Source organism: Pinus tabuliformis, chromosome 8, assembly GCF_031772625.1.
Source record: "Pinus tabuliformis cultivar Carrire ecotype Pingquan chromosome 8, CPIR1, whole genome shotgun sequence".
Classification (NCBI taxonomy): Eukaryota; Viridiplantae; Streptophyta; class Pinopsida; order Pinales; family Pinaceae; genus Pinus; species Pinus tabuliformis.
Genome location: NC_142294.1, coordinates 1,102,175,786 through 1,102,193,529, shown reverse-complemented (window position 1 = coordinate 1,102,193,529; position 17,744 = coordinate 1,102,175,786).

Here is a 17,744-nt window from a genome sequence, read left to right as displayed (position 1 = left end):
TTTTGTTTATCGTAATCAGAGCTATTAGTCTGAAACGCTAAACCTGACCAATTGAATCTTCCTATTGCGATTCGTGATTTATCAGGGATTGCTAATCGGGGAAATCTAAAGACACACTCGAAAGGATCATTAAGCATATGGCCGATGTGATGGGTAATTATGACATTTATTTACTATGATTCATGGCTATGATGGTTATTAATTTTGTATTTAAGGGTGAATCCTTCAAAGATTTCACCTGCGGTGATTCTTAATTACATTTAGTTTATCATATGTGAATTGCCTTAACTATTTTCATTCTGTATTAATCTTTCAGCACAAATCTTTCTCTGTTACATTTTCCATTGTCTGTGTAGAGCTTCTCTGAGATTATGAACTCGGAAAAGATGGGAAAGAAGGTGAAGAAAGCCAAGGCCCCTGTCATAGTTAAAGAACCAAAGCTAAATAAGAAAGGATTGATATCAGATATGACTTGCCTCGATTTAGGAAAAGCAATCTGGGAGAGTATCTATAATTTACTAGAAGAGGAAGAGCCTAAAGAACTTGAAGTAGAAGCTACAATAGATTCTACTAGTAAATCAGAGAATACTTTGAAAGAATTGTCCTACTCATACCTACACAGAATAACAGTGCGTCCCAAAGTTTTGCCATATAACGATGTGGTCAGATGGATTGTTGAAAGCATTGAAACTACAGACAGGACGTTTAGTACAGCCGAAGGAAAAGTGTTCGGGTCATTTAGAGTAGAGGATCTCAAAAAAATGTATCATTTACCCAAGCTAGAGAAGTATTATAATAAACTATTCTTAGAAGATTTTGCGAAGGAAAACGACATTGAATCAGATCCTATCAGGCAATGGAGACACTTCTCGACCAAACACAAGCACGAGACATCAGGTATGTACTTTTTAGATTCATTAGCCTCTCCTTATTGTTATGCTGGCGCATTGATGTGCAAACTCTTCGGAGTCCATAATTCTACTAAGTTCTCTATAGATATGGTTCCTTTAATGGAAGCTGCAGTTCACGACTATATTATGGATTGGGAAAATATTCTCTCTGATAAAATGGCATCGAGATACTTGAATATAGAAGAAAGAGGTTTGTGGTTTCCTGGGTGATACCTGCTTTTTACTTCAGTGCCTACATAATGAACACCATCTGTTTTAATTCTGAAAATCACTAAGAATGCTCCCAAATAGAGAAGGTTCCTGAGAAGAAGAAGACCCCAAAATAGGAGAAAAAGCAGGTAACGGTTAGTTTATCCCTTGATACACACATTAATGTTGACCCTATGTTGATCAATGAATGGGAACAATTTGATTCTATCATTAGTAATCTAGAGAACACCCAAGGGTTCACTACACCAGAGGTTTCTACAACACAGAAATCAGTAGTCAACACAGTTCCAACTGTACGAACAAGCGGCCCACCCAAGCTTCATAAAGACATAGAGATCATCCCTGAAAATCCCACTGATGAAATTTTATTTCATATAGAAGAGATACCACCACTAGATGTCTTCTACAGCCCTAAGTATAGGGCTATAGTCAAAAGACAATTGATCACTCTCCTCTTTTGACTCCTCAGATGGAAATGATGAATGTGGTATGGAGAGAGGAAGTAAATCCCTTCGAAAGTTTAACTGAACTTTCTCAGTATGTCAGAGCATATACAGTGGCAAAAATAGATAAGGTTTCAGAGGTTAATCATTTATTGAAGGAAAAGGATCAAGCGATCATTCAACTAGAGGCACAATTGGTGGAACGACAACAAAGAATAGAGCAGCTTGAGCAGCAGTTGGCAGAACACTGACAACTTAATGAACAATTGAATGAGCTATTAATTAATGAAAAGCATAGAATTGTTGAACATGCCATCCATAAGTAGCAAGAGTTATCCCAAGCATTGAGAAAACTACAACTATTGAATGAGTAGGTGAATAAATCAAAATAAGAGCAAATCACTCAATTGAAGGATCAAATAGAGCGATTCAAAGGATATCCCAAGGTAGAAGAATTACGAACTGAAGCCCTGGAGATGACCAAGGCTCTATCTTGGTAGTTGGACCTTCTGTGTTATAATATCTCATTGTTTGTTCCTTTATGTGATATCTCAATAGCTATAATCGATAAGTTAGTAGATGCAAGGCTTGAGTTAGAGAAGGTAGATGAAAGCTTAAATAAGTTTCTATCTTGGCAAGATTCAAATGAAGGAAAAGCTGCCAACCTGCCAAAGATAAAATAGTCACATAAAGAAATCCTATTTCCCGAATGGGATTCCTAGTTAATGAAAGCTGAGAGAGTTACATCCAGATGCAGATTAGCGACAAATAATTTGATTGACTTAATCAATAATAGTCTGTATTTATGTAATCTAATAACAAAATTTTCTCCAAGAAAACTCCCACGGGCGAAATCATTAGAACAACAGTGGAAACAGGAGCTAACGCATAGAGAAAAACTGATTGAAGGCATTCATAGCTTAACATGGAAAACATTTTGGTTTTTCCTTGTAAAACCACAAAGTTAGCAAATGGCGATGAAGTGTCTCATAGATGCGATCAGCCACATGATCCCCCAACTTGTCGATGCCACAATTACAACTCAGTTACATTCTCGTATGAGTCAGCCACCAGAGGTCCAGCCAATGCTTTCCATTTGTCAACTAAGATCATAAGAAGATAAGCTGATTCAGTGAATCCTTTCAACCAACTATGCCACTGCTATTTCGAGATAAATTCAATATTTTTATGTTTTGGTTATACCAACACATAACATATTTCTTTCATAGTTTGTTATTTTTGTAGTATTTATAGACCCTTTCATGTTTTTAGAAAAGGTCCTGAATTTTGTATTAAGACTTAAGTCGGGAGTTGCACTACTGTGCTTCCAATATATTTATTTTTATAACACTGGACCTGAATTCTGAATTTTGACAAAGAAGGCTTTTATGAGATATGCACTTTTCCTTCCTATGAAAGTATTCCCAAATTAGAAGAAAAAATTTGAATGTGATTCACATCGGAGGAGATCCAAATGCATACGGTACTACTATCTATGTTTTCGCTTTATTTTTCTATGTGAATTAGCATTTATCAACTTTTCTATTATTGATGTGTATATTTTTCTACAACAATTCTTTAACCTGTCACTATTGAATGTTTCTGAAGTGTCATCTTTCATATATATATGTCAGTGATATATTATGATCAGTGCGATAATGTTTTAATTATTAATTTTTTCAATTAATTGAACAAAGTAATTATCATATGAATACATATTTTTATTTATGAGTAAATCATCTTCATGTTTACTTGTCAATAAAAACAACCAAGAATCACAATAAGAGAAAGAATTCCTGGGATAGATTAGTTATCTTTGTATAATTTTGCACTTTAGAATAGAGCACTTATCACCCCCATTATACATTACCAACCAATCATCCATCAACTCATATTTAACTGGGAAACTGGTCCCATTACATCCAGTCAGAGCCACCATACCAAACAAAAAAGGAGCTGCTTTAAGGTCCAGACCAAGTGGTTTTCCCCAATGTTGATGCAGTGATTTTCAAGGCATAAACATTTTTTACGCTAGAAGGAGGGCATGAAATATGAATGGCAAGAAAATCCAAATCTATAGTCCATTCTAAGAGTAAATCTCCCTCCACATCACCTCCGACTTCTCCCCCACATTCACGATCTCCAATTTCTAAGCGAGAAGTTGAGAAAACAACAACCACTGCTGAACCCAAAAACATCTTAGATAAATCCACTCTTGAACCTCCCGAAGTTCAGTATTTAATTCATAAAATTCAAGGATTTTCAATATCACCACAGAAATTTGAGTTATCTCAAGGCAGTGTGACTTCGCAATATGTTCCTTCCCATCTCTTACCAGACTAGAGAGTGAAAAGCATGGTATTGAACCTACATAATTCCCTCTACCTAAAAGGAAAAGAGAAATGAAGACGCATGAAGAGTCTGATAGTGAGACTCCTTCATCATCATCATCCATTTCATCTACCCCATTGCAAAGTCAACCATCCACTCCTCCACTCCATATTGTTGTTCAACAGAGTACTGGAACTTCAACATCTTCTTCCAAACCACTAGGAACTTCATCTGCGCTTTCCTCTGTTAGTAGCTCAACAATGGCTCAAAGACCATGGAACAATCCAAGGGCAGTCACAATGCCTACACCCTTGAGTCAGTTGCCGACTCACCCTTAAAAATAACTGCCAAAGTTTAACTCGGATACGAGCATACTAGAAAAAGAACACATAAACAACTTTCTATTGTCAGTAAACTTAAAAGGAGTAACTAAAGAAGATGCAGTTGTTAGGATTTTCCCATATACCTTCCAAGGAGCAGTTGGGTCTTGGTATTTTTCATTACGATCAGGATCCATTACTAGTTGTAACATTTTTCAAGAGAAATTCTTGACTAAATTCGGAGATGATAGGTCAACAACAACATTAATCAACAATCTCTCAAATCTCAAAACCGATCCAAGAGTACTAGTCAAAGATTTCAACTCGTGATTTAATAAGCTCTTAAATAAGATTCCTGCTGCATCTAAACCTAGTGAAGAGGTTAGAAGTGAATGGTACATATCAGCCTTATCTTCAAACATAGCAATCTTTGTTGATAGAGCTGCAAAGCCCACTTTAGCAGAGAATATGAAGGAAGCAATCACTGTCAAAAAACATATCATTGCCTTAGAAAAGAAAATTGCCCTAGAAGAGTGAAAGTCCAAAAATCTTACTTTTAAAGATGATTCAAAGAAGAAAATAGCTAAAAATCCATATGATATGGAAGGTCTTCAAAAGGTTTTAAAGACTATGTCAAACGAGATGGTAGAAATTAGAAAACAAGTAGCCAAGACCTCCACTAAGAAGCCATTTAGAAACTTCAAAAGACCTGAATCAAAACCATCTAATGCTATATTTAATGCTGAATCAGATCCGGAGAATGATGAAGAGGAAGATACAATCTTATCATCTGAGGAAACTAATGAAGAAGAGGTTGTAGAATGTCATGGTATGTGGGACTTCATCTTGCCCAATTCAGATACTGAAAATGAATATGAAGCTTTCCCAGTAAGTACTAGGAGTAAGGGAGCCGCAGGGCCTGTTCAACCAACTTAAAAGAAGAAAAATATGGGTCCTACTACCAAAGATAAGGTTCCCACAAAGAAGTCTACAGCAGTGCCTACTCAAAATCAGCCGTCATCTTCCAATCCACCTTCATCATCCAAGACATTAGTAGTTGCTAACTCTGTGGATTACAACATCATTGAAGACATGAAGAAGACTAGAGCAAATATCTCTATATTTGAGCTTAGCAAGCTCAAACATCAATAGAAATTGCTACTCAAAGAATTAAATGTAGTACCTTCTTCTTCTTTTCCAAATGTTGTACTGTCCAAGGCAGCTAATGGAACGGGTAAGCCACCATTCGATAGAGTAGAAGCTACAGATGATGTGTTCATCAAAAACAGATCTAATTCTCATACCCCTCCTTTTCTCTTGACCTATGAAATCTACAATAGAAACTTGCATAATTGTTTGATAGATTCAGGGGCTTCATCGAATGTAATGCCAGCTTTAGTTTGCTCAAAATTGAATATTGAGCCTCAAAAGTCTACAAAGCATATTGTTCAATTGGATAGAAATAAGGTTCAAGTTTTGTGGGAAATCAATTCAGTTACCATTAGGTTATCAGATGATCTAAGAGTAGTTCAGAGAATTGATATTTGGATTGTTGACATCCCTGATTTTTATGGTTTAATTCTAAGTAGGGATTGGTCTGAGAAACTCCATGGTTACATTTCTACTGATTGGTCTCATATGTGGCTCCCCTATAATGGAAAGCCAAATTAGATTAAGATCGATCGGCAGAAGCATATGACTCATACTGTATCAGAATTTGAGCAAGAAAACCAACCCATAACATTCAATAATAACATTCTTGGCAACTACTCATCTGAATCATTCTTTGGTAATTTTCATGCTCAATCATCACCTTTTTTAGTTAATAGTTTCACATCTCAAATAGAAAATTTTTCCCATACATATACATCAAGGTGTGTTAATATTGCTGAGGAAATTGTAAATAAAACTGTAGATAAGCCTGTATTTTGGTCTTTATATTTTGATGGGTCAAAATCCAAAGAAGGCACAGGAGCAAGATGTATTTTAGTTAGTCCTAAAGGAGAAAAAAGCTATGTTATCCAGTAGACTAGAATTTGAGTGTACAAATAATATTGTTGAATATGAGGTGTTGATCCAAGGACTTTACAAAGCAATAGGCCTGAAAGTGCAATATCTTAAAGTATTTGGTGATTCTGAAATTGTTATCAAACAAGTAAGAAATACTATACATTGCCTTTCTGGTCATCTTAAACATTATCAGTCCTTGGTTCAAGATCTTATATCTCATTTTCTAGCATTTAATATTTCTCCCATTCCTAGATCTCAGAATGTAGCAGCCGATTTACTAGCTAATGTTGCTTCTAAGCTCCTCCCATCTGAGGATTACAACCCTGATAGATTTTCAGTTGAATTAATTTTTAGACCATCAATTCCAGACAATGTCACTAACTAGCGGGTATTCAATCATGATGACGACATTTTGAATTTCTTAACTTCTGATAAATCCTATGATGACCAGATTATTAATGAGAGTGAGCATGATCTTCAAATGAAGCAAATACTTGAGGAAAATTCTATACCTAAATCAGTAGTCAAGCTTGAGGATCTATATGATATCAAGGATAGGTTTAAACAAGTTACTAATTCAAAACTTTAGAGTTCTACTTTGAGATTTGAATTAATAAATCTTCACACTCAGGCCAAACCACAAAATATCAATCTGGGATTAGGACTTACTTTAGAAGAAAGACTTGCTTTTATAAGACTTTTGAATAGATATAAAAATGTTTTCACTTGGAATTATGATGACTTAAGAACACATGATACTTCTATCATACAACATATAATTCTAATGATATCTGAAGAGAAACCAGTACAACAAAAATTGAGAAAAATTCATCGGAACCTAGAAAGTCAAATTAAAGCAGAGTTAAACAAACTCTTGAAGGCTAAGATAATTTTTCCTCATAGACATTCAAAGTGGGTTTCTAACTTAGTTCCTGTCAAGAAGAAGAATGGTGACATTAGAATTTGCATTGATTTTAGAAATCTTAATAAAGCTAGTCAAAAGGATAACTTTCCACTACCAACAATGGAGCAAACTCTTCATTCAGTAGCTGGTTCTGAATTAATATATTTCTTAGATGGTTTTTCTGGATATAACCAAATATTGGTGCATCTAGATGACAAACTCAAGACTAATTTCAGAACTAAGTGGGGAAAATAGGCCTACCAAGAAATTCCTTTCGGTTTGATTAATGCCGGGGATATATTCCAGAGAGCAATGGATATAGCATTCAAAGGTTTAATTAATAATTTAGTTGTTGTATTCTCCAAGAAAAGAGAAAATCACTTACATGATTTGAAACAAATCTTTGAACGCTATAAAAGGTATGGGATTTCATTGAATCCCAATAAATCATTTTTTGCTCTTGACCAAGGTAAACTCTTGGGGCTTATTATCTCAAAAGATAGTATTTATATCAATCCAGAAAGGATCAAGGAGATTTCTGATATTCCACTTCCTCACAATAAAAAATCAATGCAATCATTTTTAGGTCAAATAAATTTTGTAAAAAGGTTTGTTCCAGATTTTTCACAGATTGTTTTACCATTACAGACCATGATCAAGAAAAACTCAGTGTTTAAATGGGGGCATAAAGAAAATGAAGCTTTTGATTCAATCAAACAAGCAATCATAAATGCTCCTGCATTAAACACTCCCAATTTTTCCAATCATTTCATTTTATACACTTTGGCATCCAATACTTCCTATGCAGCTATGTTGACACAAATCAATGATCAAAACATGGCAACACCCATATCATTTTTCAATTCAAAGCTTCAAGGTGTTGAGCTTAATTACTTTGAAGTAGAAAAGCAAGCCTTCGCTATGTTCAAATCCATTAAACACTTTAGGCCCTTCCTTGATCCGGATTTAAACAGGAACGCAGTAAAACACAGAGATAACCATAAACATAGATATGCAGTGGAAATAATACTTTACTTCATTAATGTAGAATACTGAAATATGCTTACAAACAGTAATGGAAATAACCCAGCTAGGGCGATGGTAGCTTATCTCTGAGAAGAGATGTGGTGGCTACATGCCTCTGAACTATCTTACAATGAGGCTCGAAGGCCTATTTATTGTTGAGAAACAGTGGAAAAACCCTTAACATTCCAAAACCTAACCCTAGAAGATGAAACGCCAAACTATGGGCCCCGTTTGGGGTAAATTGGTACATCAATTTCCCGGGGTCGTAACTTTGGCATACGATCTCCGTTTGACGCATACAATAGCTCGTTAGAAAGATCTATCCGAGCACTACCATTGTTGGAACGGGAAACATCGGTCCATGGTCCATTCCATGGACCCATGTTGCCCCCGGATTCCCCAAAAAATGTCGTTTAGGGCCTCAAAACGGCTCCGGAAGTTCAGGACCCGAAAAACTGCTAAAACTAGTAAGTTGTGCTACAATTAAGGAAACTGAAAATGCTGAGAAGAACAATGGTGGGGGTCCAGGTGGGCTTGGCAGGTGGCCACCAAGATCCACCTGGATCATTCCTCCCCCCTTAGGAAGCAATGGTCCCCATTGCGTTGAGTTCCTCCATGAGATGAGGAAACTTTTGCTGAACTTGGTCCCTGGTGAGCCACTTGCCCTGGTGAAGGAATTGGCCTGCTTTGACAACTCGATATAGTTGGGTATTCTGTTGGCGAGTGTTCTTGATCTGTGTGTCCATGATCCGATCAGTTGTAGCCTGTTCCATGCAATCTGGGTTTAGTTCTGTGGGTGTGAGCCGCTCTGCAATGTCGAATGTGTCTAGCAATGGTGCAAAGTATCGCTGAAGGCGATCCACATTGAACACTGGGTGTAGGCCAAGGAATGGGGGAATGCTGAGCTCAAATGAATTGTCCCCCACAGCCTTAGTAATGGTGTAAGGACCATATCGTAGTGGTCTCAGTTTCCGATAGGCTCCAGTAAGGCGTTCCTTTTGCAGATGCAACCAAACTTTGTCGCCCACCTGAAACTTGTGTGGCACCCTGTGTTGATCATGTCGCTGCTTATACTTGGCATTTGATTTCTCCAGGATGTCATGGACCTGCTGGCAAATATGTTGGATGTGCTCAATGAAGCTGGTTGCCTTATCTGTTTCAGACTGGACATGAGCTGAAGCTGTGTGAGTAGCTGCAAGTGGCAGGGCCACATCAATGGGGCATAGTGGTTGGAATCCCAAGCCCACCTGAAAAGGGCTGTGGCCAGTCAAGCTGTGAAGAGCTCGGTTGTAGCTGTGCTGAACATAGGGGAGGCTCTCATCCCATGTGTGTGGATGCTTTGAGTTGTACATGCGCAGAATGTGTACAATCATTCGATTGACAACCTTGGTCTGGCCATCAGTTTGAGGATGGAAGGCTGTGGACTTAGTGAGTTTGGTGTCCAGCATTGACCAGAGGCTGGACCAAAATGTACTGAGGAACCGACTGTCCCGATCTGAGATGATAGACTGTGGGATCCCAAAGTGCACCCACACTCATTCAAAGAAGAGTTTAGCAGTGGCTTCTGCTGTGATATTCTTCTTGCATGCTGCCATAATGGCCATCTTCGAGAACCTATCGACGACCACAAAAACACAATCATTTCCATGCTTGGTGGAAGGAAGCCCTGACATGTAATCCATGGAGATGGATTCCCAAGGTCGACTAGGGGTAGGCAACGGGGTATAGAGGCCTTGCTTCTTGATGGTTGGTTTGGCAATGGCACATGCAGTACATGATCTAATGTACTTCCCGACATCCTGTCGAAGATTTGGCCAATAGAAATACTTTTGTAGTACTGCCACTATTTTCTCAACCCTGAAATGTCCAGCAGCCCGACTGTAGTGTGCTTCCCAAATCATCTTGGCACGCTCGCTTGAAGGAACACAAAGATGACCCAGGTGGCATAACAGTGCACCTTGGAGGTGAAAATCTGGAACATGCCGACCCCCCAAGAGTGTCTGGTATGTGTGGCCAAATTCTCGGTCACTTTTGTAGAGAAGTGGCCAATCAGAAGTCGCGTGCCCACAAGAGTTGAGCACAGTGGTTAACGCCATGATTGGTGGTCGACTGAGGCAATCTGCAACATGATTGGTGCTGCCCTTCTTATACTTGATGTTCAGATGGAACTGTTGCAGATATGTAGACCACTTCTGATGGCGATCATTCTGCAATTTCCCTTGGGTATGTATGAACTGCAGGGGTCGGTGGTCTGTGTGGATGACTGTTTCCTTCCCCAAAATGTAATGCTTCCATTGTCGGCAAGCCTACACAATGGAGTACATCTCTTTATCATACGTTGGATACTTCCGGACTGTGTCTAAAAGTGTTTCACTGTGATATGCCACTGGATGCCCGTGTTGAGTAAGGACTGCCCCAATAGCATAGTCAGAGGCATCTGTCTCGATCTCAAATGGTTGTTGTATTACTTTCTCAGAGACAACTGTTTCTTCCAGTGAATCGCCAATTGTTGTGCTGTACAACAACCCCCCCATTTCTTAAAATTTTTACACAAGAAACTTTAAGTAGAAATGGGTCACTTTTTAATAAATTTAGAAAATTAGTGATTCAATAAAACCATTTGCCTGGCATTAATCATATCACACAAAAGGTCTGATGCAATAGAGTTATTACCCAAAATATTTTGATAAAATGTGAAATATCCTTTTGAAAGTCATCATAAGTAGCTCTCCAATGCGATAAAGCAATCGAATATCGCATATCGCAATGATCAAAGGATGCATTCAAAAATGTCCTCATTAAAACCTCTGATCCAATAACATAATCACAATGGGCAATAGGAGGTATTACACAACACATAGCAAGGATGACTCTGAATCCCCTGATTGCGATAGTGTTATAGCTCCAAATCTCACTCTTATGGTTTGTGATGCTGCACTTATGGCCTAGGGCAACCCCTCCTTCCAGACCTGGTCCAAAAATTTAAAAAACAGTGTTTTATTCCCTATACGCGACTTTGCCCTGTGTTAAACGCGTGTACACGCGGGTCTGTCATACCCAACCCGCGTGTATCTATTAAAACACTTAAAAAAATATAATTTCCTCTTTTTCGGGCGGTGATCGCGGGTTTACCTGCTGGATCACCTGTTAGTGCCCGTGGCCCAACTGTTCCCAACCAACTCCTAACTAAAAAACTACTTTGGAGAGGGTATAAAAAGACATCAAAGGGAAGGCCAAGGGGAGAGAGAAAGGAGAGCAAGATTATTATGCTGAGATTTTTCCCTTAGACCAGGTCTGAAGTCCTTGGTGCATTCTGCACTTCCCCCATTTTGCATAGGAAACCCTTGTTTCCATGTGTATTGGTGATCATTCATCCTTGACATCATCATTGAGTAAGACTTGGAAGGAGCTCTTGTTGGAGGCTGGAGGCTGGAACGAATCCGGGAGGAAGCTTGCTTGGAGCCTGCTGAAGGTGTTCAGGTGATATCTTTCCGATATATGTACTTTATTTGCCTTTATATATAAAGAAACACGTCTTTGTTCCCGAATAATCTTTCTTTATGCTTATGAGATTCTTGTGTTGAATTCTTATGAAAGTGGTTACTTAAAGATTTTTTATAACTAACTTTATAACATAAAGATGATTTATATATAAACTTCTATACATGTACTGTTGTATTCTTTGATTTGTTTGTCTTGCAGGTCAAAGAAAGAAGAAGGGAACTCCAAGAAGGGTTTGCACCCTAACGGTCTTCTCGAACGTAGGACCTTAGGTATGTACCCTAAACATTAGAATTTGCTTAAAAGTAAAAAAGATGGCTGTGTGTGTGTGTTTCTTTGTATAAGCAATTTTCAGTCTGGTAGAGTCTTAGCCCAAAGGACCCTAGGGGTATTTTCCCTTCAACCAGAATTGGCGACTCCGCTGGGGACAACACTCTTGTTGTTCCTAGTTTGGGTAGTCCTCAAGCCAATCAAGGCTCAGTCCCTCTGCTTGTTGGTTCTGACTGTCTGATATTTTCTTGAACTCCAAGCTTTTCCAGTTTTTCAGTTTGTGTTTTTTATTTTTCTTGAAACACTTCATATACGCACTTTTTCTGGATTACAGAAGCATATATACGCAAGTTGCACTAAGTAAACCCGCGTATACGCAGGTTTCCTTAGTTACAGTCGCGTGTACACGCATTCTGCAAGTAATTGCAGGCGCGTATATTCCATAATTTTCAAGATTTATAATTTTTCTTTTGGCTGAATGTCTGTCTGGTGGTTTGGGTCAGTTTAAAGCAGTCAATTCCCAGTGACAGTTCTCTGTTTAACAGGGGGCATCTTGTTTCGAACTCTCTCTAGTTATAAGGAGTGCTAGTCTTGTTTTTCGTTGATTGCAAGCGTCATTGATTTTTGACACACAAGGTTTCTGTTTAAGAATCTTGATTGCTCTGTTTCGGCAGAGTGGGAAGATTGTCTTCAAATCTTTGTGTCCATTTTGTTTTCATGACATTTATGTTTGCTTAACGAGATCGTTTTTATGACCATTTACTCCTTTGTTTCGGGAAATTTGTTTGTTACCAGTTTCTTGAAACTTGTCTTTTGATTTCTTGGACTTTCATTGCTGCTTTTGATTGTCAAAAGCAATTTCGAACACATTTTATTTTTGTTGAGTTCTCATCATTTCATTGGTGTCAATTCACAAAAGTGTTTGGTTGCTTGTTTATCAATCATTGGTGTCAGTATTTTTGAGAGTTTTTCCTTTGAAAAAGACTTTTTGGTTTGATTGAAAGAAAATCTTTTGAAAGTTTTTGAGTTTCGCTTTCTTAAACTTGCTTCTCATCTGATTTCCTTTTTTGCGAAGTGAAAGTGCTTTGTTTTTTATCTTAAAACTTGTTTTTATTGTTTGGACGAAATGATTAGTAACAAATCATCTTCTATCTAAGCATTTCAGTGGCAAGACAAAATTTGGTAAAGCAGCAACTTTCCTTCTTTGTTTTTAGAGTAGTCTTTGAATCGTGCATCCACATTTAGTTCTTGCATTAGAGAAAGATTTGCATCTCTTTTTAGGCATATTTAGTTTTGTTAGTTTTTGTGAGTGTGGAGTCTGAAAAGAAAAAGGAAAAAATTTTTGTTTATATTACAAGTGCCTTCTGAACCTCATAGAAATTGCTATTCATCGAAAACAAAAGTGCATGTGCATGTAGCTAGGTTTTATTAATTTCTTTTGCGTCCATAAAACACCACAAGTTTCACCTCCATTACCTTTGACTTAAAGAACAGCCTAATAAAATCAAGCGCTTAATTAAAATCCACTAGAACTTTTTGTTTTAGTTATTACACCAACAAGTTTAGGATTTTAGGGCCTTGGATTAGGCGAGTGGAGAGTTAACTCTCCAAGGCCACACAAAACGTCAAACATAAGAGTCTGATTAAAGAGAGTAAATCCAATAGCGTTAGGGAGACCAGGAAAGCTCCGGATCTGGGAGTTAAGCACGAGGGTCTGTGAAGACAGGGAAGAGAGATACCCCCTCTCCTACTTGTCCGAACTTACCTCACGACTGTTCCGCCTGGCTTCTGCGACGAGTTGGTACCCATAGTTGCCTCTCATAGGGATCTGCATAGGTGGCTGCGGAGGGGAATCCCGTGGCACCTGAGGTCGACGTTGTATCACTCTCGACAGTACTTCCGGAGGGCACCCTTGCGAAGCTTGGGGGCTTGTACCGGCGCAGACTGTTGTTAGGAGGTTAGCGTAACTTCCTCTGATACCTTCGCTGATAGGACTGGGCCCTCATCATCCCAGACTATCCTCGGAAGGCCCTTTGATTCACTTTCTCGTATTTTGGTGTCCGGTCTCAATCACCCGGAGCGGAAATACTTGAAAGTTGTTTGACTGGCTGTATCTTTAGGAACTTTATACTGTGTGCTCTGTGCTCCTAGTCGGCTTAGCTTTTAATTTTTTTTTTTTTGAGTCTTTAGTTAGATCTTAACAAAAAAATTCAAAGTGGCTGACCAGTCTCCAAGACGGTCTCGAAGACTTCGTGGTCTCTCGCCACCTAGTTTAGAGCCTTCTCCTAGAAGGCGCAGAGGGAATACTACCGGTGGGGTCCGTCCCACGCCGGCTGACGCATCGGGGATTGATCCTCCTCTCGGGGATATTAGCGGCCAAGCAAGGCCTGGTACTTTTGAACAAGAGAGGGACGCTCCAGTCTTTTCTCAAGTTCGCTTTCAAGCGGAGGATAACGTAGAGGTAGAAGAACTTTCAGAATCATTAGTGATTCCAAATTCTCCACTACCATCTAGTTACCCAGACGTATTGCAATACGTTGGGCCTCCATTATATAGACCAGCGAGTCCAGGTTACGCTACGCGCTTACCATTTATGATCACTACTGGAAGCATGGCTTCCACGAGTGCTGCGACTATGCAAACCCCAACATCGGTGCAAGGGGGAGGAACCATTTCCATCCCCTCCGCTTCCTTGTTCGGATCGTTTGCTAGCACATCTTTGGTTGGGTCTACCTCCATTCCGTCCATGAGTGGAAATGCCCAAACCAATGCTTTTAGTACTGGTTCCTTCCTTTTTGGCACCCAATCACAGGGTATTCCGTCAGTTCCGTTCAGTGCCGCTACGTCCATGATGGGCGGATCGGCTTCATTTCAGGGTTTTCCTTTTGGAAGTGGCCATATTCCACATTCCAACCCAACGGTAGGATCCATGCCTTTTTCTTCAATAGGACAAAGCAGCAATCCTTTCCAAGGTTGGAATAACCCTGGGGCCAGTAACGCAGGAACTGCGAATCCATTCATTGGCCAACAAGGAAGTAGGCCGTATTCCACGGTTAGCATGTTTCAAAGTATTCCTCCCCTCGCTTCGGCTTGGAACCCATATTAGGGGTTATCGACTCCTTACAATTCTTTAGGAGGAAACTTTGCAAGCTATGGAGCTTATACGGCAGGAGTTGGTCAAACTCCGAATTTTGCTGGACCACAAGGCTTGCCCTTTGGTTCAGCTGGTTCTACTGGTCACTTGGGGCAGCCTGGTGCCTCTCAAATCCCAGGACAATCTTTTCAGAACTTGGGGAGTTCTGCCCAGTCTGGGTGGAATCCCCTAGGTCCTCCTAGGCTTCCATTTCTGGCAACGTTAAACTTGCCAGATCTCACTAAGCTAACGAACGACCCTATCAGATACAATCCGGCCTGGCCTTCGGTCCCAACTAAACTCCCTTCGGACATCCCAAAATTCGAAGGGAAGAGTGGTGAAGATCCGGGCGATCATGTAACCACATTCCATTTGTGGTGCTCATCTAACTCCCTCATCGAAGATTCGGTTAGGTTGAGACTTTTTCAGCGCACCTTGACTGGTAATGCGGCTAAATGGTACATAGAGTTGCCAGGGGGCAACTTTACATCGTTCGCTGACTTAGCCAATATCTTCTTGAATCACTTCCAGTTGCCTGTCCGCTATGATGCCGGAACTGAACTTCTGGCTACCTTTCGTCAGGATAAGGCAACCCACATTTCTGATCACATACAGGAATGGAGACGGAGAAAAAGGCTCATTAAAGCCGAAATCCCTCCGGAGTACCGTCTAGAGTGGTTTTTGAAGTCTTTGCAACCTGAGATCTCCAAGGATGTCTCCATGTCTGGGGTCTATTCTGAGGAGCAAGCCATTTTCAGGGCCCAGCAATTAGAACTGATCTACTCTCAGTCTGGGATCCTCCAAAAGTACTTGCCAGATGCTCCTGGATCTAAGGTTGATTTAGCTAAGCCAAAGCCAGGTCCGCATGCGGATGGTATCGTGGGGTCTGTAGACTCGACTACAGTGAACTTGTTGAATCAATTGCAGCAGTTGTCATTACAAACTGCTCCTAACAACCAAGTCACAATGTCTAATCCTCCTGCTTCCCAAAATTCTTCCATTAACGCCGTCCAATCCGATAACCCCAAAGGAAATCAAAATTCCAATGGGAAAAAGAAAGGACGTGGTAAAAAGAAGAACTCGGATGGGAAGCCCGATGCAAATAAATCCGGCAACAACGCTGGTGGTGGTAAGGGTGAGTCGAGAAAGAAAGTCAAGTTTCCTTGCAAGTTATGCAGTGGAGACCATCTAACTCATCTTTGCCCTAGAATCGAAGACGCTCAGCGCTTGTTAGCACAGCAAGGGACTTCTAGTTCGCAAGCTGTGTTGACTAACCCGTTTCCCCAAGGGCAGCAACTTCTTGCTGGCGCAAATTCGAATCCTGGGACCTCCTCAGGGGGCAACCAGGAAGGGGAAAAAGCATCAAATGTTTTTATGATGGGTTCAAACGTTAACGTGACTACTCAGTCACGTGATTATGGTGAAGCCGAAACATCTAAGGATAAAACGGTTCCCGGAAGTAATGACCTTCATATTGAGCGACCTCCTGTTGAGACTGTACCTAGGATACCGAAAGGTTCCGCCAAACGTGCGACAATTAACCCCAATGCTAGAGCGGCTCAAAATTACTCCATTGTGGAGGATTTGGCTCAAAGCCCATGTGCTATGTCCGCTTTGGAAGTTCTCCAGTCGTGTCCGTCTCAGAGAAGTGCTTTACTCTCCGCCATTGGAGCAGTCGATCTAGCTAACTCTCTAGTGCTCTCTTTTGACATGTCAAGTGTCAAAAAGAGACTCCCTCATCATATGGCTTTTCAGGTAAAGTCAACATACCGGAAAATCAATATTTTTCGCACCGTTATAGATGAAGGAGCTTCCACATGCGTCATGTCCATGTCATGTTGGAAGGCTATTGGTTCACCTTCGGCTGTTCCTTCACCAACCGTCTTAACTGCATTTGATGGCCATTCTCACAAGCCGCATGGGATTATCCCGGCCTTTCCTATATGTGTTGGAGGGAAGGTCGTTAATATCGAAGTTGAAGTCGTAGATGCTAACCTAGACTACAATCTCCTATTAGGAAGGAACTGGGTGTACGAGATGGAAGCCGTTGTTTCGACTTTGTTTCGTGTCATTTGCTTTCCTCATGAGGGGAAAATCGTTAAGGTTGATCAATTGGACTATGCTCCAATCGATCCTCAAGCAAACTCCGACTCTATTGTTCCTTTGGTGGATAACCCTCGCCCGCCGACTGAGAATTTAGGAGTAGGGATGTATTCCTCATTGATGGGTACGTTTGATCTTCCCTCTCCTTTTGCAAGAATTAATGCTATTTCATCATCCAAGGAATCTTCTCGAGAGGAGTTCTTCCGAACTCATCATTTTTCCGATCCTTGGACCTTGCCTTCACCTACGACCACATTAGTTGAAGGGCAAGTTAATGGAATGGCATTTCCTATATCTGCAGCTGAGCTTAGATATCAGGCTATTGTAGACTCTGCAGATAACCATTCTACTCCCTTTTCCGAAGAGGAGCTAGATGGTCATGTGGCCCCCGCTTGGAGCTTTGATTCTAACTCTGCCTTGGACTGCTTAGATTCGGTTCTACCTTCTGAAGAAGCAATCCTCGAAATTATGATGGGTATAGATCGACCTTGGGAAGACTTACACCATCGCTCATATTTTCTTCCTCCATTGCAGGAAGTAGAATCTAGATTCCCCGAGCTCGTTGGTAGTGATGTCTGTACG